General features: G+C 45.3%; 1 protein-coding gene across 2 annotated transcripts in view; it reads right to left on the bottom strand.

Annotated features, from left to right (window-relative positions):
- The window catches only part of LOC135388686 (ras-specific guanine nucleotide-releasing factor 2-like), a 457,533-nt gene that overhangs the window by 354,476 nt on the left and 80,328 nt on the right, over positions 1–22,729 (bottom strand). The window lies entirely within an intron of this gene.

Here is a 22,729-nt window from a genome sequence, read left to right as displayed (position 1 = left end):
GGACGCTGCTCTCTGATCGGCTGGTGGCGATAGGGAGTTTGGGTTGGGAAGCTTCTCTGGTTCCATAATACACCCAATTGTCATGGATGCATTCGCGCTCAGGATGTGCGGTGCATGTGTTTATTTTCACTTTCCCAATGTATTTGCTGGATCATAATTTCATCCGGTCAGCTAGTTAGTTAGTTAGTTGTACCCTGACATGCCGAGCGATCTGACTGAAGCGATATCGGGGCTCTTGGACGATAATAAGATAAAATGCCAGGAGATGTTTAAATAACGCTCGAAACTTGTGACCGAAGAATAACGAGGCAACTGGCAGTGATTTCAGTATAGTAAGTAAGTAGTATAGTGATGATTTATACTAGCGCTAAGAAGACATCTAAGTAGAAAATACCTGTGTTACTGTTGTGGGTGCAAGCAGTGACCTCTGACAAGCAACCCCTACAGTCGAACTAATCTCCTGCCAGAGCCTACACTGTTAAAACAGAACTTCACCGCATAGCACGCTCTTAGCCAACCATAATTCCGAATGATATCATTCTGTGCCTTGATTTGCTGAAAATGGGAGGAGGCGCCTATCTGGGACAGATTATCTTGTCCCAGATAGGCGCCTTCCCCCTGTTTTGAACAAACCATGACACTGAATGATATCACCCGGAATTATGGTTGGCTAGGAGCGTGCTATGCGGTGAAGCTCTGTTTTGACAGTGTACAAGATAGGTTCAGCTGTGAGGTGAAACGCCTGACGCGTACTGAATGAATGATGTACCTTCCTCACATAACAGCACACTGCATGCTCTATCGGTTCGACTGTGCCGATACCCATGGTGGTGAATGAAAACTTCTGGTATAGATGAATGGCACAGACCGCTCCTGTGCTTCCTTTCATGAACTATCGCCTCACGGAAGCGCATAGCCCTCGGCTGAAGGAAGGTGGGCATGAAGGGAAGGACGTTATCATCGACGATGTTTAGAAAAGTTCTCGCGTTCAAATGTTGACGTACTGATAACTACGGGGAAACAGTCCCCGTACTAAACACTATACCACCACCGGCGTCCAATGTTGACGTCACGCAGAATATGTTTCCCCACGGCTTCCTGTAGCTCGCTGCATATCCTGTCCTTTTCGTCTAACTGCATCATGAATCGTCATTTGTTCGAAAGAGCTGCCCTTTTCCAATGTTCGACTGCAGACTGTCCCTGAGGGCGTACATATGTCAGCATAGTCGTCCTTTCCTTTTCTCTGTTCGCTTTTCGTTTCATTCTCGACACGCTAACGTGACGTCGCAGGAACTCGTAATGGGTGTCTACTTCTATAGCCCATACGTGGGTAGCATTGGGTCTCAATACGCCTACATGCGCTGCTCTGCCTGCAGTTTATGTATACTTGACGATGGCCTCCTGCATCTCTTGCCTGTTGGCTTGCGTCACTAGGATTCACTCACCAGTCGGCGAATGTTACCATTCACATGCTCAGCACCCAGTAGTACTAGTTCTATGCCACGCTCTGTACGGTTTGAGACTGGCGGACGGGAGAGGTCTACAGGGTAGCTGTCGCAGAAATGAATGACGACTACAGCCCCTCGGTGAACTGCGAAAATAATATCCATTTCAAAGTGATAGTTTCTTGTTTTGTCAGTTCTGCCCAAATTGCGAGCATAACAATGCAGTCGGTCTCGCATTCCAACGCGAACACCAAGTAACTTAATTACAAGAAAAGAACCGATTGTTTCGGTATTCGAGGACGCGAAATGACTTTTCTTTATGAAACGCTCGCAAAAGGATTCCAACATTCACTAGTCGTTGCATTTACGTTTATATATATATATATATCGCGCACTCCATAAGGTTTCGTTACATCGAATGAAGGAATCCGACCGTTAATATCCTTCAATTTAGCAAATAACAGAGGGCTCGATTCGCCTCACAAAGAATGCGATGAGGCGGCAGCAAGGCAATGGAAAACGAGGAATGTAGATGCCATAAAAAGTGTACTAGTCGTCTAGTGCAAGAGGGGTGAAATTGCCCAGATTTAGAGACTCTTTGACATTCACTAAGGCACACGGGGGTGGTGTACAGAGGTAGAAGAAGTGACACGTAGCTCAGTCACCTCGAGCCTATTGAATGTTTCCCCACGCATTTATCGTGTGCTGGAAAATCGCAGTAATTATTTCTGTTCCCGCTCTTCTCCCACGTACTCTAAGGGGGAAAAAACGAAACAAAAATAACGCGGATGCAGAGCCTTAGCTCAAGGCAGGTGTCTTCGCATTCAGTACCCTCTCCTCATGTCGCTCTACAAGAAGGTAGTTTGTTTGTTTGTTTGTAAGGAAAGAAAAAGAGGTGGAATTGAACTCGTCTCCCGACTTCTTCTGCTACTCCTAGCATCAATTATCACCCTTCCCCCCTCCCCCAAAACTACTTCTCAGGTTCACTCACTCACAAGTTGGCTATCCACTATTCACACGTTCACTAGAAGACCACAATTATCCACTGTTCTCAATTATCCCAAGATGATGCACAGAGAGCAGCAGAAAGCAGGTAGTTGTTTTCTTGGAGACCCAGCTTGTTACGCTTGGAAAGATAGAGTTCCCCTGACGGTGATCGACGCGCTACATTACTGCTCACCGCGGCCGTGTCTCCTTGCACTGCCACTGTGCCACTGGGGGGGGAGGGGTATATAAGTTTAATGAACAGAAGGTGGCGTCCAGGGAGGGGAAGGGTTTCCCTCTCGGGTCTTTGTACATGACTAATATAGCGCGCTGTTTAGCTTGTTTGAAGCGCATCGCGTAAGCATTTCGTGCATTCTATTCGTGTTACATTGTATTGGAATTGTATTGAATCAGCCTTGTGAATTCGCAAGTGTACTTTGGCACATTACATATCCTAAACAGGAAAAAAAAAAAGAGTCATTTTAACCCTCTCGGGGAATATATGCATCGCTATAGGCATTAAGGCTGATTCACACTGCTGCGTTTTACGTCCGCTGACAGCGAATCGTTGCAAGGGAGCATCCTTCCGGAAGACGCTGTACGCAGTCGTAACCGCAGAAATGTGAATCAGCCTTTAGAACCTTTCGGGACTAAATGCATGGAAGTTGACGGGAAGTTTAGGGAAAACTGGGGAGTAATTTTCAAGGTCAGAGGCCTAAATTAGGAATAATTGAAATTGAGGGGACTAGAAGCTGCGCAGTTACTCCCCAATTGACTCATTTTCCCCCTTTGAAAATATAAATGTGAGTACGCTGTTAAAAAAAAACAATGACCAAAAGAAGCCACGTGTGCTGTCTTTTCCGTTTAAATACCAGACATTGAATTTGATGAAGCCATCTAGGCTTAAAATACTGCAGAAAGATGGAAGTCACTGAAAAGGTTAGCCAGCTGTAGGACTCGAACCCACATCTTCTGGATTACCGGTCCAGGGCTCTACCAAGTGAGCGAAGCTAACACTTTTTTATTTTATTTTATCCGTTTTATTTCACACTGTTACAGTTCAAGACGTAGATTTCATTTACAATGCAAGATGCGGTATGTGGTTGAGCGGTATGTGGTAGCTAAGCTAACACGCCTCCCGAGCGCCTTCCAAGGGCGCGTCCATCTGAAGAGACAAACCAGCCACACTCTGTCACCCCACCCCCCTTTCACTCTTACATTTTTTTCACTCATACCCACATTCATACGACGGGATCGACGCAAGCGGCAGCTGTTGAACATGAGAACGTCGATGAGAACATGAGAACCTGAGAACAACATGAGAACCTCAGAACATCGATTTCTCATGCTTAAAATAATGCAGCCGTTGTGACAGGGCGTGGTGCCCTATCTTATGCTATCCGGGCACGGTTTGTCTAAATGCGGTGAGGACAAGGTGCTCTCCTTGTCTCATTTAATTAATACGTAGATTTGCTGGAACAAGACTGAAGTATTCGGGGTCACGCATCGAACGTCAGATTGGCTAATGTCCGTCTTCTCTTCTGGCTGTCAAATGCAGGTGACGCTCAGGACGACGCAAGACTGCGTCGGTACCACCCCTACGACCATAACGCCGCAATCAGAAACGATCTTGTCGCTATTGTCGCTACACTAAAAACAAGATGGTTCAGAAGCAGCATCGTGTCGTATCATAGGCAGGACGCTTGCATTTTATCTTTCGAGCTGTCTTTGACTCCTATAGCTGTGCTACACGGTCTCGGGTACTTACAGTACATAGACTACGTTCATTACATCCCAGCTGTTCTTTGTAAAGCGAAGACAATTGCGTGTGACTTGATCTACCACTTCGAATGCGGCTTATCTCCACTAATCACCACCTTTTACATCCACAGAGGACCATTTACTCTCCAACCAGTTCGCCACAAGGAAGCTGTTAATGACGCACTTCTAAACGCTTCGTCTCTTCCATTCACTGGAAAGATTAATCGTTGTCGCGTTGCGATCACTTCTGCCAAACATCATCAGCGCTTCTTTACCCTGTCCCGTGACTCTGGGACAGCGTTCAAAAATCGAAGGAGTATTTGGGGAAGAATAGCGTACCTTTGTTCCCGGGTATTCGCGAAGAGCCTGACTGGCTTTTGTGTCTCCCTGAATGATAACTGGGATAAGGATGTACTAGGTCTTTGTTCTGAATTTCCGTAAACACGAGATGTTCCATGCACGTGTACTGCACAAAGGGGCCAAAAAGCGTATTGTCGACGAGGTCTATGTAGCACTATTGCGAAAAGTGCATTGTTGCTGAAAGCAGAGCGCGTACGAGGCAGTCACTTTGGGGGACAATGGGAGAGTTGTAAGGCATTGAACATGCATAATTATGTCCGCATGTTCCGAAAAATAACGGTAATCTAACGAAGATCAATAAATTGAACACGGCTGCTAACGGTCTCCAAGAACAATGGTTGCTTCTGTATCAAGTTTCGTCCGTTTTCAAGTGATTTACAGACCGGGTTTATGTTCTTCCCTCCCCGTTTCCCATTAAAAGTAAAAGAGAGTAAGAATCCCTGAGGAGTATAACGTAGAACGTAGGCGAACGGGCAAAATAACGTGATTTGTCGTTTGCGTGTGTATCTTTGCACGTATGAGGGGTACTCTGAGTACCTCTGGAAAGGGGGCTACGGACGTCCAGGGTTGGGTAGTAGTATACTACAGGCGTTTACACTATAGTAGTAGTTACCAGTAGTAGTTAAAGCTATTCGTGGTAACGTAGTTACTCTTAATTTTTACTTTACAAATTTTACTTAACTAAAATACGTAACTTAATCCTGCTGTGGCACGGAACTACTTCCTATTTTTATCTTTACTTTCAGCTAGCTCATTCGACAGCTGTCTCACTGATTCACTGACACTAATAATTTGGCAGTCCCCTCAGGAACATATAAAGTCATTAGAAACTCTTTAAGGGAATAGACGATGACTTGCATACTCCAACTTTGAAAGATCCACAGATACTGAACGGGTGGCCTGCGACATCCAAAACAGGATAGAACACACTTCGTTTCAACAGCGCGTTTCCCCTATTGTCAATTGTGTGCACTTATGCGGATAATTTATGGGACGACCTCTTCTGGTCATCAGAGTATCCTGAAGCCCCGGATATGAGCTAAGTAATTAGCCAGCTGTGCAGGACTGTGTCAGTAAAGTTGGCTTATAGTGTAGAAGAGATTCTCAGGAAACCGTTACTTTTAGTGTTACTCCGTTTGTCGCTCCGGATGAAGCTCGGAGCTGTTTATGCGCACATGACCCGCTTAGGAGCAAAGAAATATACTGCAAGAAGGGACAGCTTTAAAATCAGTTAAAACGTTTGAACTATACTTTTCCTACTCACAAAAGTAGTCTCAACTGCTGCAGCAACGATGTAGTTCAACTACAAATTAAAGTGCAATTTTCGAATGTAGTTGGTGATTGTATTTGAACCACAAATAAAGTAGTTACTGCACGTCTCTTCGCTTTTTCACGCAGAAACAAATGTGACGACGCGCAGCAAACCAGGTCATGTAATCATCCTAATGCGTGAGCATGCTCTTTCTCAGATTAAACTAGGTGTCCTTTTTTTTTATTCTTCTTTCGATTTGGGTTGTTTGAGGAAATTTATTGAACATCTGTTTAGAGTAACGTTGAATGGGTTTTGCAAACAGGGAGCAATGGGTTTTGCAAAGCGCGTTTGTCCACCAGTCCGTGGTAGTCTCCTGTAAAGCGTGCTTTCACTGCACTGTCGCTGTGTATGCAAGAGAAGACACTAGGCACCATACCCTACCAAACACCATCACCGCCATCCAAACCGCGCAAACTGTTGTTTTTAAATTAATTCCATGCACACTGGCATCGTCTTGCGTAACCGAACCTCGTGCGTGCAGGACGGTAGAATGCATTCTGCATATGCCCATAGCGTCGGGATGTCCAAAAAGACTCTCCATTTTTTTTTTTTTTTTCATCACTGTCGGTGTATTTTCTCGCAGCTTGCATGCACACGCTTGTCAAGAGCAAGTGATTGGCAACCATTTAAGCCGTATAATCAAACTAAAATAATACAAAAAATACAAACTCGAGGTGGCCCTAACCTGGCAGCTGCGCAAGTGTTGCCTATGGATACACTTCGTATATTGCCACACGAAAGCACCCTATTCTTCTCCGAATCGGATGCGTCTCGTACTCAATCACCCCAGACAGAAAAAAAAAGAAAAAAGAACGTAAAGCGGCCGTTCCTCCAACTGCCCATAGCCATATTCGGACAAACAGTCCCAACCACAACCTCCGCCTATTTATATACTCCGAACATATGTATCCGTCTGTTACATACAGGCGTTCTCTAATATATATTCTCTCCTCCTTCATAACGGGTAATGCAGCCGATCGCAGTCAGTACATAGCGCATAAAAGAGCTTCCACTGGCTCTCCCGAGGTCCTCATATTGTTCTCATTCCGTTCACGCAGCCGTCATTTATCACGTCCCCGTGCCGGCTCCAAACGCGGAGCTCAACACACGAATTCTCCCGAAAAAAAAAGAAGAAAAGTCTTCACGTCAAGGCTCGACAATCCAGAAGGCGAAGAGCAAACGCCATTTGTAAACGTAGAAACTTCATATACCGTGTATGTATCTCAGTGAGAACAGATCTCCAAGCTTTACTTGCATCGTATTCAAGCGTGCTTCCCCCGCGAACGTTCAAGAGCGCTGCTGCTGTTATTTATGATATGGTTTTCCTCGTTTTTTGTTGTCACCCTCTTTGGACTGGTTTCGGAAAAAGAGGCTTCAGTGCATTTCTCTCTCTCTCTCTTTCTTTCTTGAAGTTCCTTGAGAGTTACAAGTGGGCAAGGAATTTTTTTCTTCTGCTGTCGAAGTAGCATTCCACGATCTTCAAGTTTCCTCTTCTCAATCTTAACCGAAGCGAGCGAAAAAGAAAGAGAACCATGCTTTAAACATATTACATTGTAAGAAGTTGGATGCTTTCTTCCTTCGTCATTGACTGTAATTCTGTTGCGCGTCTTACGTGAAAGTGGACTGTGCTGGCGGCAGAGTGCTAGGCTTAAGAGTGTTTCGTTTGATCCATCTGTCATACAAATGTCCAGAGAGTTGAATTCGATTTCAGAATCCGTACAGTTTGTGCAGTGCTCCGGATGCACTCATACGTACATAGTTTCAGTTTATTATCTACCACGCTGTATATGTTGACTTTTGACTTGCACGGTTGTTTCTATGTTGCAGTTGTGTAAAAAAATAGTTACTTCGCCGGTGGAACATGTAGTAATAAATAATAGTATCGATAGGAGCTGGCAAAATATAGTTAATCGCTTTTATTCATTCAGGTGACTTGCCGCAAGGTCCCTTTTTCATGGAATGATTATATGACAATATCGGGGGGAGGGAAGATATGTTTAATGCTTATTTAAAAAAATCACAAGAGAAAGGTTAGACATGATGTAGGCTTGCTATTCCCAAAACCAAAACAGAAAAGAAGATGTAGCAGCAGAGACACAGAAAATTTCGGGGAAAGGAGGAGATATATTTATTATTACAAAGAAAAAAATGGGGGCAACGTCAGCCAAACGGGACGTTGGCTTGCTATTCCGCAAAGAAAAAATAAAAATGAATAGAACAAGAATAAAACTAATAAAAAAAAGAAAAGAATTAAGAAATCAATTATAAACTAATAAACGGCGAAAGAAGGGTGAGATAGATTAAAGACAAAGATGTCTTTAAAAATAAAGTTTCGGGTTCAGCTCTGAAACACTGAATATCATCACCATCGTGTACTTGTTGCAACGACACAGAAGTATATGGAGCGCGCAACCGGCCGGCGTTTACCCTCGAACTTTGAAGCCTTAAGGGGACCCTCTCCTTTCTCTCTCGCATTCCTTCGCTCAGGGCAAAACGCATTAGAAGTTTAAAGCTCTATAAAGGACACACGATTTCTTGCAGTGCTATGCAGTGAAAAAAATGCCACTGAAACTACGAATGCTTGTATTACGGCCTTATCAGACAGAGCCAAAGACGACGGGGTGCTGACACCAAGAGGTTCCAAATTCCGCTATCTTTTCAGCCTCGATGATATCTCTAGTGGTCTTATTAGTGCATCTCCGTATCATAGAGCAGCCGTGGAATGCAGATTTACACCCGCACTCTTGCAATGCAGCGAAACTGTTTGTTGTGTGAGACTATCAAAGTATCAAAGTAAGCTTAGGAAAAATTGTTGGCGGCATTACGGAACTAACAAATGCTACGGAATTTCGAAGCGTATGCGCGCAAAGGCGCTCACAGCATGAGTCCCCGATGACCGCCATATGCAAACGAGGCAAGATGAGATCAACATGGCGCCATCCTGGGTGGCTTCAAATATAGCTGCCTGTCTATCCCTCTATATTGACCTCTCTATCTCGTTGATTTGTTGGTCCTGATGTTGTTTTGGGTTCTATTTCATTTAAAGGGACAGTTGCATCCGTTCCAGTCGATTTCTAAACTATAGTGTTATTTTATTCCTCCTAGACCACTGACCACGGTATCGAAAATCCCACGCGAAAGAGTTGCGTAGTTTCAGTGTTATTCGGCGGAATATATGACAAGAGCAGACTCCGGATGTTGAGAGTATTCCGGAATTCCCTCTCTGGAAATGCGAGAAAACCTCACTCCCTAAGAACCAATGAGGGCGCGATCTTGTGAAAAGGAATGCCGCGGCCGTGCGGCCGTCCCATACAGTTACGGCGAGTCTGGACGGCGCCTTTCCTCCTCTGAGCACTGCACTCTCACTCCTCCGCTTAGAGAGTGACGTCACGCCGCCGGGGGTTCTGCAGCCGAGGAAGCAGCGCTGGTCGTTCACATTCGTTTTTTAATAGCTAAGCACTTTTCGGACAAAAACATAGACAGATTGTCGGCCGATGCCAGGCATAGTGTTATTGATTTCATAGATGAATTTTCAGGATGCTACCGTCGTTTAAGATACTCAGGAATTACCGACATTACTTCATTAAGACAACATTGCCCCTGCTGATCCAGATGGCTAATATGTAAACAACAACGACGGTTATTGGCGTAGCGTAGGTAGACAGGTAGCTAAAAAGGAAATACGTAAGATCTTAATGACTGCAGTTGCGTCAACCATATGTACGACTCTGAACCGCTCCTAGTCGACACGAAATAATCACATAAAGAAGGAAAACCGGAGCAAGACAGTGAGGATTGGCTCCAGTGTGAATGCAATCTCTGTTCCACCTCCTTTCCTCCGACATCGCGGAGATGAGAGTGCGATTTTTTTGTTTGCAATACGAGGCATCCATATCACGATTGTTTTCCCTGAAGCACCCTTTAGTAATATCCGCCATTTACATATTTGTCTTGTTCCTTTCGGGCTCTCTCTCTCTCGTTTTTTTTTTGTATAATCTGTTCTTTAAAATAAGCTGTGCTGCGCTTCGGTGGGCAACGCATCATTATTCGACCCTGCCAATCTCATCCGATCCTCATACGAGACGCTGCGCAGGGTGCACTTAGGAGAATTGAGACAATATGTGTGTACGCAAACAACGACCCTCATGATCATGACCTTTTCAATCATGTGTTCCTCGGAGCTTCTTCGGGATGAAGTATTGTTATACTGCTGTCACACGGGCGTTTCAATGGTCCTCGAAACGGATGAAGATGGAACCGAATGGTAATCGGATACTGCTACGCGGCCACTTCGAATTACCATTAGCCTGGATCCTCCTTGATCTCATGGAGGTCCGTGAAACGCCACCGAAGGGCTGTCGAGGGTACTCGAAAACTTCCGCCTGCAGCCGCGGACGAGCAAGCGCCAAAGTAAGAGGATACACAACAAACCTACAAGCAGTGCTAAGAAAATTAATTAATTAATTAATTAATTAATCTTCCGTATAACAGTTATTACGGTTATTGCACCTAGCTCGAATCCGCAAATTTACGTTTCTAACCCTCGGCATCACACGGTAGCACGACGTCGCCCGGTGTCTCCACAACGCACGGTTATACGATTATGCATGTTGAATTAGTGGTCACATATAATGAACGGTTCGAACATTATTTTTAAAAAATCCAAAATCGCTTTTTGCTGGACGTGTTTGGTCGTTATAGAGGCCTTTTGACCAGTAAAATGTATGCAGATCGGCACGTGTAGCGCCATCCACCGTGTAACATGTGAACCTCTCAAGGAACATACGATCGGTCTGTGCGGCTGTGCCACAGCGTCGATGGTGCTCGAAATGTTCAATGGTCATTCAAATGCCCGTGTGAAAGGAGTCTTATACTCGACTCGTGAAGTCATTCAGTGTCATTATTTATCTTCAATGGCGATGCAAAAGTAAAACAAGCTCGAAGCCACACAACACAAGCAGATATCACCACGGTGCTTTCCTTCGGTACTTTGGAACGACGCTACGTCGCTAAAAGAAATCTGTTCTTGCAGATCAATTTGTGCTGCGTACCTGTGTGCTGTGTGTGCGCTTTTGTGTGCTGCGGTTTTGCCTACCGTTCTGATGTCCTACTGACTCCACTGATTATGGACCCTATTTAGCATCGTTCATCATCTCATCATCAGGACACATCTCATCCTGCCCCATTGTGCCTTGGGGTAGTTGGCCGCACCGTGCGTGGCGTATTTCCCCATTCATCATCATTAACTTATTTGTTGTTGTTGTTGGCTGAAAACTCATTGTCGAGACAACATAAATGAACATAGTGTGAAGGTAAAACAAAAAACAATCATGCAACTCCAGTGCAAATTATCGTGCATTTGACGCTGGTTGACGTTTTGCAGCTTGCATCTTGTCCATTTAAGCGAACGTGAGCAGTGTCTGCGAGCAGTGTACTGTCGTTTGATACAATGACCTGTGGCATACGGTACGAGGCGTAGAACCTTATCTATCCGCGACACCTCGGCAATAAGATTCACGCACGGCTTCGAAGCTTGTACCTATTGGAACAAGCGAATACGTAGCGTGAAATCGCGTGACCTTATTTCTTGCCGAAAACGCTTTCGACTAGCTGGTTGTCAGCATTCCTGGCCTGGGCTCGAGCGGAAGCAGGGACTTGGCAGGAGAACAGGAACGGGCCAACCCGCTTTGCCTTCATTTCCGCTCCGAAGCGTCCCATGGGGTACAGGTCGAGCGAAAGCGGATGTGACGCAAGGCGCGCAGGAAGTTCATTTTGGCTCTCCAAGTTTCCGGCGGATGAATCTGGCGAGCTCGCGAATGGAGATTGAATCCGCGTTCCCTAGAGCCCGGATTACCTGCCGGTTCACGGTACGTTGAGAAAGCAGGCCGTTTGGACGGTTTGCCTTTTCATTAGTGCTGGCAGTGATCCGTTTCAGGTCCGCAATTATGGGGGAGGATGTTCAAAGAGAACGTACGTTGATCTTCGCATCGCAGTAAAGTTCCCTCGTAGAAAGCGACCCATCTCTACAGATTCGGTCCTGAGGAAAGATCTTATACCCTCTTACCTTAATTATCTACCGAGGAATGTAGAAATGTGTGCGGTCAACACAAGTGATAAAAAGCAGAAAAACACTGAAACTAGTGTTTATTAACATACAAGCCCTACAAGCAACGTACAAGCTTTCTTGCAGTGGTCTGTATTGCGTCAGGTACAAAAGTGATAAAAATCTAATATAACATACGAAGTGGTCACGTGAAAACAGAGAGGCGGGGACAAAAGAAAAAAAAGAGAAGAGAGAGAGAGAGATAAAAAGGAGAGAGGAAGAAAAAGGACGTACGCTCTGTGCTTAGCCAAGGTCAAGACAGGGGTCAGGACATTCCCTTGTCTTGACCTTGGCCGGTATTCCTTGTACTTCCACTGAGGAACTTCTGTGTTTCGTTTCCCGTCCCAGAGCGTACGGAACAAGAAAAAAGGGAGAAAAAGCGCAACGTGCTATTTCTCCCTTTCTCCTCTCTCTCTCTTTTTTTTTGTTTGTAGTCCCCGCCTCTCTCTTTTCACGTGACCGCTTCGTACGTTATTTCAATTCATTTAATAAGACCCTTAAAGGTCCGAGGGCATTACATAAAGGGTATAGAGATAACAGAACAACATAAATAAACAGAAAACAAAAAGAAAAGAAATTGATACTGTGAAGCAAATACGAAAAATTAATGAAGCCATAAAAGGAACTCAACAGATAGATAAATGAGCCATCGTGAAATATAAAAACTGCTGAGCAAAAAGGTATTACAAAAAAAAAGTGATCAAATATGTTATATAGAGATGTCAGCTCTTTATCGCTTTTGCACCTTACAGAATGCAGACTACTGCAAGAAAGCTTGTACCTTAATAACCAGTAGTTTCAGTATTTTTATCATTTTATCGCTTGATTATCTACCTTAGAAACGCGTTTCAGTCATTATATTTACGTGGGTGTACTTACGTACATGCGTGAGTGCGCGCGTAATTTTCTAGTAGCCCTTTGCCATAGGCCTTCCTTTTCCTCCACCCCCGCACGCATCTGTCCTTCTTAGGTCTATTGCAATAAAGTTTCATTATTAGTTTCAGTCTTGTCCTGTGTTGCCCGTTTATTTATTCCTCCCCTTGTCTTCTTTTTTTTTATTCCTTCTTATTTTTTTAATCTTTATTCCGTTGAGTCTGAGTTGGAATGTAAAAAAAAAAAAGAAGCACTTAAATTCGTCACCTGAGGAGTTCTGCTACTCCCATAAAGAATCCCTAAATGGATGAACCACACAGAAGAGGAAAAGAAAAATGAAAATATGACGAGATAAAAAGAGAAAAACGTCATCCCTCGCGGTCATCGAACTGTACGTGTCCGTGTTAGCGCCGCGAAGCAACTGTGGCTGTGTGCGGCGAACAGACATGCACAGATGGAGAGAGGAAGCAAGAAGGTGTGAGGAACAGGGGGGGAGGGTTAGTATGCATCTTGGGCTGATTTCATGGGCAAATCCCGCAGGTCCCTTGTCTTGACTCCTCTTTCTTTTTTGCCTGCCTTTTTTTTTTTCGTTATAAACATATCCCCCCCCCCCTTCCCAAACTCAGGGACGTGCTGCCTTCGTCTTGTTTTCGCGAGCTCGTTCGCATAATTATTTCACGTCCTAGTTTGTAGGAATCGACGTACATTTAACAAAAAGGACACGTTTTCTCTCTCTCTCTCTCTCCCTCCTTGGGGGAGCACTTTGTATGATTCGTCTGGTGGCGTCCGTCCGTAACACAGCCACATCCTCGCTCCAAAGCGCTCTCTCGGGCTCTAAAGGGGACCAGCGCCATCGCACTGGCCGCGTTTTCCACACATCGCCTATACAACACATTCCCGTCACAGTTCTTATGGCATTGGTGATGGCAACGTGCACTGTGAGTCAATTGTCAACGTATAAACATGTGTGTGTGTGTATTCACGCGCTGTTTGAGTCAACAGAAGTGCTGTCAAGAAGAGCAGGACCTAGTACATGCCACAGTTAGTGTATAGAGTTTGTGTTTGTGACATAATGTAGCAAACCATGCGTGAGATACACCTGCAAGCGAGCCCTTAGAGTTGCTGGTATGATCGCAGTGAAGGTAAAAAATAAAAGGGCACGGACCGTTCCTATGCCCTGAAATATCGAAACGGGGAGATTAAGATTACCTAGTCACTGACGTCGAAAGGTAAAACTTTTCATAGGTAGTTCTCCTAACCACCTCATCTCACCTAACCTTTCCCTTTTTTACCATTAAACATATCCCCCCCCCCTCCTCACCTTCGATGGGTGCCCGTTCGATCATTGGAACAAGTCCATGCTGAATTGCCTTGGTTTCTCACCCTGCAAGTTGATGTTGATGAAGAAAAATACTAGTAGGGAGAGGTTGAATTCAAAATCGGCTACTCCCATAAACAGACCCCCACCCCAAAGGTGAAAAAAAATATAAAAGACCCTGCAAGTTGAAGTCAACTATTCCGTCGCCTTATGTGTGATTCGTACTAGCTACTTGGACATGCTCAGTTTATAAGACAACGGTGATAGAGTTCGCTTCCCTGCGACTTTGTACATAGACTTTGTACTCATTTCAGATGACGTAAATAAACCTCGTCTTATTCATTAACGTTTATCGACGCCGCACAAGAAAGGCATTCCTGACACTTTCAAGCAGCTCTGTCCGCGTTGGGTCGGCGATATCCCTCGGGTAGGGGGCAAACCGGGATTTTCCCAGTACCCTGCACGCTCCCTTAACGCCCCCCAAAGAGCTTACAACACCTTCAAAACACTTACCAAAAAGAGCAGTACAGTAGTCGGAAAAGACAGCTGATGCGGATGTCACACCTCCTCCTGGATTCCAATACCCCCTAAGATGAAAATCCCGCGAAAATCTTTGGGGTGAGGAAATGCCGCTTCTTCCGTCTATACAAAAAAAGGACTCCTCCTCCAGAGTCTCCAGGGACGAAATCTTAAGGGTAAGTGCCTCCTGCGTTGCGTTGACGGAAAAGCGTATCGGCTAAACGCCTTCAGAGTGTAGTGAGTCGCCACAGGTGGCCCCCACGTACTCTATCCAAAGCCGCCAGATTCACTATAGCTGGTATTTTGCGACATATTTGGGGAGTCGTTTTTGTAGTTGATTATTTTTGGGGATTTCGGAGTTTTTCGTATAGTATTTTTTGCAACGCAGTTAATATCCGAAATCTGGAGAACAAGCGACAGTTGTGAAACAACGTGCTCAGAAAAAGAACGAGGAAGCTGCCCCTTCCGAAGCGGCTAACTGTTGCAGACGACATCTGCATCACTATCACCTGACGAGGTGAGCATCCCTACCATTACAGATTCAAGAAGAGAATTTGTATGTCATATCTGTGGGACAGGAAAACTCTAGTCGCGGGACATTTTCCCAGTATATATACCGGGTGTTTCAGTTAAATCCCCGGGCTAAATAATTCGCGAACCGGTGCACCAATGGAATAACTTTCTTTTTTACAAGTATCTGTCCAGTACCGCCTACAAGATGCGCACCGCGTGAACGAGCGGGAGGCGCTCATTATTTAAATAAAAATTCAAATGAGTTTCGTGAAAAAAGCTAATTTCTAAAGCAGGGCGCCGTCGGCATTAAAATGGGTACTACTCCTTTTGGGACCTTCAGTGGACACCTTTTAGAGAAAAATCTGCCACCGAAGCGGGTCATTTATTGCAGTAATTAATTGGTTTCGGTTTACGTATTTTTGTCGCGGCTGGTCGCGGCGAAGCGCAAAAGGACGTAATTCATTGGTGTAAGGATGTAATTCATTGGTGGACATGGGAGTGAAAGAGCGTCCTTTTGCGCTTCACCGCGACCAGCCGCGACAAAAATATGTAAACCGAAACCAATTAATTACTGCAACAAATGACCCGCTTCGGTTGCAGATTTTTCTCTAAAAGGTATCTACTGAAGGTCCCAGAAGGGGTAGTGCCCATTTTAATGCCGACGGCGCCCTGCTTTAGAAGTTATCTTTTTTCGCGAAACTCATTTGAATTTTTATTTAAATAATGAGCGCCTCCCGCTCATTCACGCGGTGCGCATCTTGTAGGCGGTATTGAACAGATACTTGTAATAAAAAGAAAAGTTATTCGGTTGGTGCACCGGTTCGCGAATTATTTAGCCCGGGGATTTAACTGAAACACCCGGTATATCTATATATAGACCTCGAAAAATGGCCGAAATAACCTTAGAATGCCCTAATGTCCAATAGAGTCACTAGATAATATACCCTGTTCAGTGACGCCAATGTCGAGATGACTCCGGGCGAGGATGACGTACACCCGCTGTACCTTGCTAACTGAAAGTCTGCTGCACGGTGGATTTAGTGCGAAAGCCACCCTTCCGTGTTGCGAAGGCTGCTAAGCCTCAAATGGGACTCTAGGTTACTGAGACTAGCGGAGGTTCTCGGAGAAATACGAATGGCTTTAAATTTCACCGTCGTACGTTTTTACAGATAAATCCGAAAATGCGAAACCCATAAGTATAACAGTCAGTAGCTCTAAAGTAATTCTTATATGCTCTTTGTCGAAATACGCTGCTGCGAAATTCATTCGCATGTCGCATAGAAATATGCGAGCATAAATGAGGGGAGAGCAAACGAAAAAGAACGCGGTGTGTGTCTGGGGGGGATGGCAGGATCGGCTCGGCGTTGTTGGCCACAAAGAAGTGGACGTCGTCGCGACTATAGCAAAAAAAAAGAAAAAAATAAGAAGAAGAAATGAAAGAAGGACGGATGGATAGAGGATGAAGGGTGGAGATGCGTAGAGGGTGCATGAGTTCGTCGGGGGGGGGGGTACATAAACAGCAATAATCCAATCGCCGCCATTGCTCTATACACTCTAAAACAAGAACTTCATCACATAGCACGCTCTGCGCCAACCATTGCTACGAATGATAGCGTTATCGCTTCTGATTCGAAGAGACAGGGAGGCGTACGCCTTTTTGAGTCAATTATCATATATCCAAATTGACACAAAAAGGCGTATGCACCACTCTCTCTTTCTAATCAGAAGCGATAACCCTATCATTTGTGGTAATTGTTGGTGCAGAGTGTGCTGTGCGGTGAAGTTCTGTTTTTGGAGTGTATACCTGGAAAGATAAGAACGACCTCCCCTTCATTCTCCCTTAATCCACAGATCCTAACAAGGCATCATCAATACGTTCTTAAAAATGAACTTCACCACATGGGGGGGGGGGTCTATTTATGGGAGTAGCCGAATTTGTCGTGTGACTCATTCAACCTCTCCCTAGTATTTTCAACATCAACACCAACACCACCAACTTCACCACATCGCACGCTCCTAGCCAACCATCATCCCGAGTGACATCGCTCTCTCCTCTTATTTGTTGAAAACGGCAGGCGTACGCCTTTCTGTGACACTTACGCAGAAGTGTTAACTGTCACCAAAACGCGTACGACCCGCGCTTTCCACAAATTAAGAGCAATGGAGGTACCACCCCGTACAGCGACTGACCTTCAGCGTGCTATGTGGTGAAGCTCTGTTTTAAGAGTGTAGGCTGCAAACTGGAACAATATCCTCCTACGTTGTACCTGCCGTCTCCCAATCCCCATAACCTGCCTTCACCGCAAGCAAGACGAACACTGTTCAAGCGGACAGCAACATTAAGGCACGTACGCACTCCATCCATACTTATCATGTCCACCTTGACTAATGAGTTTGTCCAGTCACCCCTCCCCTAAAGCCTCCCCCCTGTTGACACGCAACGTAACCTCAGCGGCATTAGCAGAACAAATACGTCGCCTTTCTCTTTTTTTTTTGCTCGGCCAATGGGGCGCCGTGTGGGTTCTGGGATTACGCGTGTCTACGTAATTCGGCAGAACCTCGATGTTTAAGAAGAGAGGGTGGTGTCGGGGGACCTGGCTTTCGTTATTCATGAGCCAGTCGTAATTACCGCCAGATGGACCTCCACTGTGGGGGAATTATTGATGAAGTGAATGCGGGTTACCGTTGATCTGACTGTTCATTGCAGTCCCTCTTAATCAGGCGGTGCGACCTACGGTGTTCAAAGGTGGGTTAATTGGTAAAGGTGAAGCGGGTTTTTCCGGTGCGCTCGTGGGATGTTAGTGGTTTATAGCTTGATGCACGTAGCAATAAAAGGGTGGAGCGACTTTGTTAAAGTGGGACTCTGCAACAAAATCGCCGCAAGGGTTTTAGCATATTCGTAAAGTTTGGGATGTCAGGAACGCAAGTACGAAATATTTCGTTCCAAAATTGCGCAGATTTTATTCACACAAATTTATTACGAAGAGCGCTTCGCCGCTATGAAGCGAGACGGCACTTACTGAAAGCAACCCACTGCTGACATCATCCGGCATCCGCCAAGAGAGAATGCAGGCTTCGTAGCAGACGACAATGTTGGGTGACGTCACGGTATCCTCGGGGCGCGGCGCCGTACTATGGAGCTCTGTTTTTTGCTCTTCGAATTTCGGTTTCGGTTTGCTATTGTCATCATTTACCCATTAAACACTCGTGCAAAATGAATTCGAATGTTGTATTTGGTATCGAGGGGGCGGTTCGTATTCGACATAATGCTCACCTAATTTTTTTTTGAATCCTTGCGAAGTCTCCTTTTAAGAGTACTCAGCATGGTAATTTTGCTTTTTTTTGCATTTTGTTTAATCGAAATACAGACATTTGGTTGTCACAATATGCTGAATGTGTTACGCCTCGTTCTGTGGTGATTTTGTGGGTGTGGAAGCATCCAGTGCTAGGATGCATATTTCTCAAAAATGGTGACTCGATGAAACGACTTGAAACGACTTGAATGAAACTTTACAAGTTCTCATTGCAGAACGGTACAAAAGGATTATCTAGCAGAATTTCGCGTTCGTTGAATTCGTCAAGAACTACAAAAATCACTTTCGTGAGATGCATAGTAATATTCAATAGCAATCGTCAAGCCCGTCCGGGCTACCACATTCGATATTTTGATTCAATTCAAATTGCCTCGCTCGCCTCTGCAGGATGTAAGGCTCCCCGAAAACATCGTATTTCAGGTAGCCTTACATCCTGCTCCTACTTTTATTGGGGGAAGGGGGCTACGGGGATATTTTATGAAGATATATATTTTTTTAATGAAAAGTCAGCCAGACAGTGGTCTATTCCAAAAAGAAGAAAAGCAAGAAAAACAAAAAGAAGGAAGAGTGAAAAAAAAGAGAAAACAAAGATAAATCACACACACGATCACTGGTCGGTAACTTGGAGAAAGCAAACGAGGACAGTGGTGACGGCCCAATGGGCAGGCGGTGGTGGTGGTCGTGGTGATGGTGAAAGGGCTTGCCGTTGTCGGCCTCACGTACGTATGTGGGCAACGTCACGACTGACGCCCTGGGGAAATGTGCGTCCTGGGCCGACTTCTAGGGGAACTGTGCCGACATATGTCTGAAAGCGTCTGAGGAAAACCCAGGAAAAACCAATGGGCAGGCTGAGGAACGGACCCAGTAGCGTAGCCAATGAGAGAGTGCTGTAGCCAAGTTGGGATACACGGCGACGGAGGACGTCACGGCGGAGAAGGTGGAGAAGGTGAAGGTGTGCTTTTACTAGGGTATACTACTTTGGGGCCCTGAGCAGAATCAAACGTCAAAAATTAATACGCATATTAACTGCTTCCACACCGTAAGGGCTGCTCACAGGGAACCTACCAATGATGACTCCCAAGAACGCACAGGCAAAAAAAACTGCTTCCATACGGTGACCCGCATGGTGTTCTCGGCTTCCACAACCCACTCACCGACGAGCGCGCACGCAGTATACACGAAATAAATGTTCCTGAATAGCTGACGTTCCGAGCGGTTGGACGGTGGAAACAATAAAAACGAGTTGAGCAAACTGCGTGAATTCCACAGCAGCGTCCCAAGTACTACGAGGCGCATTCTTTCGGGTTCTCTTCTCATAACAGGCGAAGCTTGTGGCCGCAGCAATCATTGCTGGTATTTCCGTCTGTTGCTGTTGTTCCCCAAGAAACCGACGTTTCTGCCAGACTACACCGATATCAACTTCGAGGTCTAGTCCGGCGAAACGCTGGTTACCTGGGGCACACGTCTCCTCCGTTGTCTTCTTTCGGCCATCTGTACTTTCTGCATTCTGTATCCCGGTCACGGCGCTGTGTTATAAGGGAATTTTTTCTTCTTCCCTACTTCAAAGTCTTGTTCTGTACTAAACAATCTTCTTTCCGGTCCGGAAATAGGCGTGGTTTAGTTGGTTTTTGGTGGAAGAAAACACAAAATGACGAGCGTGGTGATCCCGGAAAGTTTTTGCAATTGAAAGACGAAAGAAATAAATGAAAGAACGCGAAAAAAAAAAGGCGGTGGACACAGGGACCACAGAAATCACATTCTTTGCCACACCAAATTAAACACACAAGTGCCTGCGGGACTTGAACCCTGGCTAGGTTAGTCGCAGGCCAGTGATCCAGGATTTTCGTCACGTGAAAAAGTGTGCTATCTAGCCGGGCCAGGTCTGCCTGCAGATGCTGTCGATGCTGATGATATCGCTGGCACGACGGCAGGACATGTTCTGCGTCTCGAACAGACCCACGCATTCGGCCAGCCAGGAAAGCCCGTCTTCACAGGCTTTTGTATAGTAGTCGTTGCCGTAGGGCACGTTTACGAGAAATAGGCTTCACTCCGTGTGATTCTTCATTATGGTTCTACTTATGACTGGGCCGAAACTATTTTTGGAATACAACCCGTAGCTACCGATCAACCATTTTTCGTTTGTCTCGTTTAGAGCGCAACATGCAACGATAACACCATATAACATGCACATTGCGGCTCCAGAAGCAATGGGGTAGAGTATCGCCTGTGGCGATGAAACTCCCCACTCTCCAAGGTCGAAAATAAAGTTGTTGTTGTTGCGGCTCCAGAACCACCTGATATTACATTTAACTTCGCTTTCGCATAACCCGGAGGTAAAGTTGTCGCCCTTTGAACACCATAGATTGGCACATTAAGGCATAGTTGCTTTTCAGTCACTAAAATGTTAATCGTCATCAACATTGCGTGCGACTAGCTACCGAGTTCCTCGCTAGCCAGTAGGTCGTCGTGATGCTATCTCGCACGATAAAGTTACGTGTTATCTATCTCTGTCCTGTACCTGATCTGCCCTTCTAATCTTTTCTGTCCAAGTTATTTCCAATCACTGATTGATCACAGGCTAAAAAGAATGAGAAAGTGCGAGAAATCACTTTTTAGCGGGAGCGAGCGACGGGATGTGTGTCTGTAGGGGGTGTTTATCATAAAAAAAAGGAGGGAAAGATTAGCCTGCGCTACGGCGGCTAGCTATTCCCGGGTACTACACTGCCAGTACCTGGGATACACCAGTGTTGAAACTATGAAACTTCCGTTTTACTGTGCATGCTCCCGTTATCTTATCTCTTATCGTTCCTTTTTATCGCAAACCATACACGCTTTTTTATTGTTGTCAGTTTACACCCATGCAAGAACGACGATGACGTGGGGAAATATCCTTGTAGCCCACCCAGGATACCCATACTTCCTATTTCACCACGTTTCCTGCTCTCCTCTCATATTCTCTTTACGGAATCAAAAAGCTATCCATCGGCACTCGCACATTTCTCCCGTGGTCTTTCACTGCGAAACGTGGACAGTACCACGAAACCAACTCGCTCGCATCACTGCTCTCTCGGATTATGGAAGGAGAATTCTGAAACAGTCACGCAAACAGTCGAACAGCAAAACCTGCAGAGCACAAAACGCTCATAGTCTCAAAACTTGTTGTCTGCGTAAATGTCCCGGAAAAATTTCACCACGGCGGAGAACGCCCGGTGCCTGACACTGCGATGTCAGGGCCCAAGTACTTTTGAAGCACGGAGCGGAGGGCCGTCCACTGCTGCCAACTCCGACTGTAGAAGACTACGTGCTCCGGTGTACCGCATTATACGGCACGCAGGACATCAAAATGTGCTCGACATCCTCCAAAACACCGCACATGGAGCAGTTTGGTGAGGCTGCTTTACCGATCATATGTAAAAAGCGACGACAATACGGCATTTTCGTTCCAGTTGTGCTACTTCTCCGTTAATTACCCCGCGGCAAGTCCTATTTCGAGACACATCCACAAGAGAGGGAAAAGGTAGGGAGAGAGTAATGCCTCCCGTGCAACTGATAGAATTGGATGGAGCAGCAAGGCACCATTATGTTGAACATGAGACAATTGGTGTTCTGAGGCTGGAACACATATCGAAGGACAAATACATACAAAGCCTCAAATGCCTAAGAAATTAATGATGAAAAATGGAAGTCACTGAAAAGGTTAGCCAGCTGTAGGGAGGTGTGTTAGCCTAGTTTTTTATTTATTTATTTATGCGAATACCTCAAATGCCCGCGAGGGGCGTTACATGAGGGGGGTGTGAACGAATAATACAATAAGAACTATACATCACATAATGAATATATTAATATAAACTAGCACGCGAGGTTACATAGGTTCAGTAACACCCAAACAAAATAATACAAGTAAATGAGACACACTTTATAATTCAAAAAAGGAACACAACTGTCTACGAAATGTAGAAACATCAGAGATGGTGGCGATGGATTGGGGAAGGTCATTCCAAATGTCAATAGCATGTGGAAAGAAGGAATGGAGAAACTGGGATGAACGACAATGGATGTGCTCAACTTTGCATGTGTCCGACCATCATCCGATGATCAGTCCGGGCGGAGACGTAGTGTGCTGGTGCAATGAAAGAGGGTCGGATGGCTTGATTGAAGTAAAACTTGTGAAAGAGACACAAACAAAAGTATCTTCTACGGAATGCAAGAGGGGGGAGATCGATGGAT

This window comes from Ornithodoros turicata, chromosome 3 (genome assembly GCF_037126465.1).
Source record: "Ornithodoros turicata isolate Travis chromosome 3, ASM3712646v1, whole genome shotgun sequence".
Taxonomy (NCBI): Eukaryota; Metazoa; Arthropoda; class Arachnida; order Ixodida; family Argasidae; genus Ornithodoros; species Ornithodoros turicata.
The sequence above is the reverse complement of the archived record's forward strand: the minus strand, read 5'-3'. Positions and strand labels throughout refer to the sequence as shown.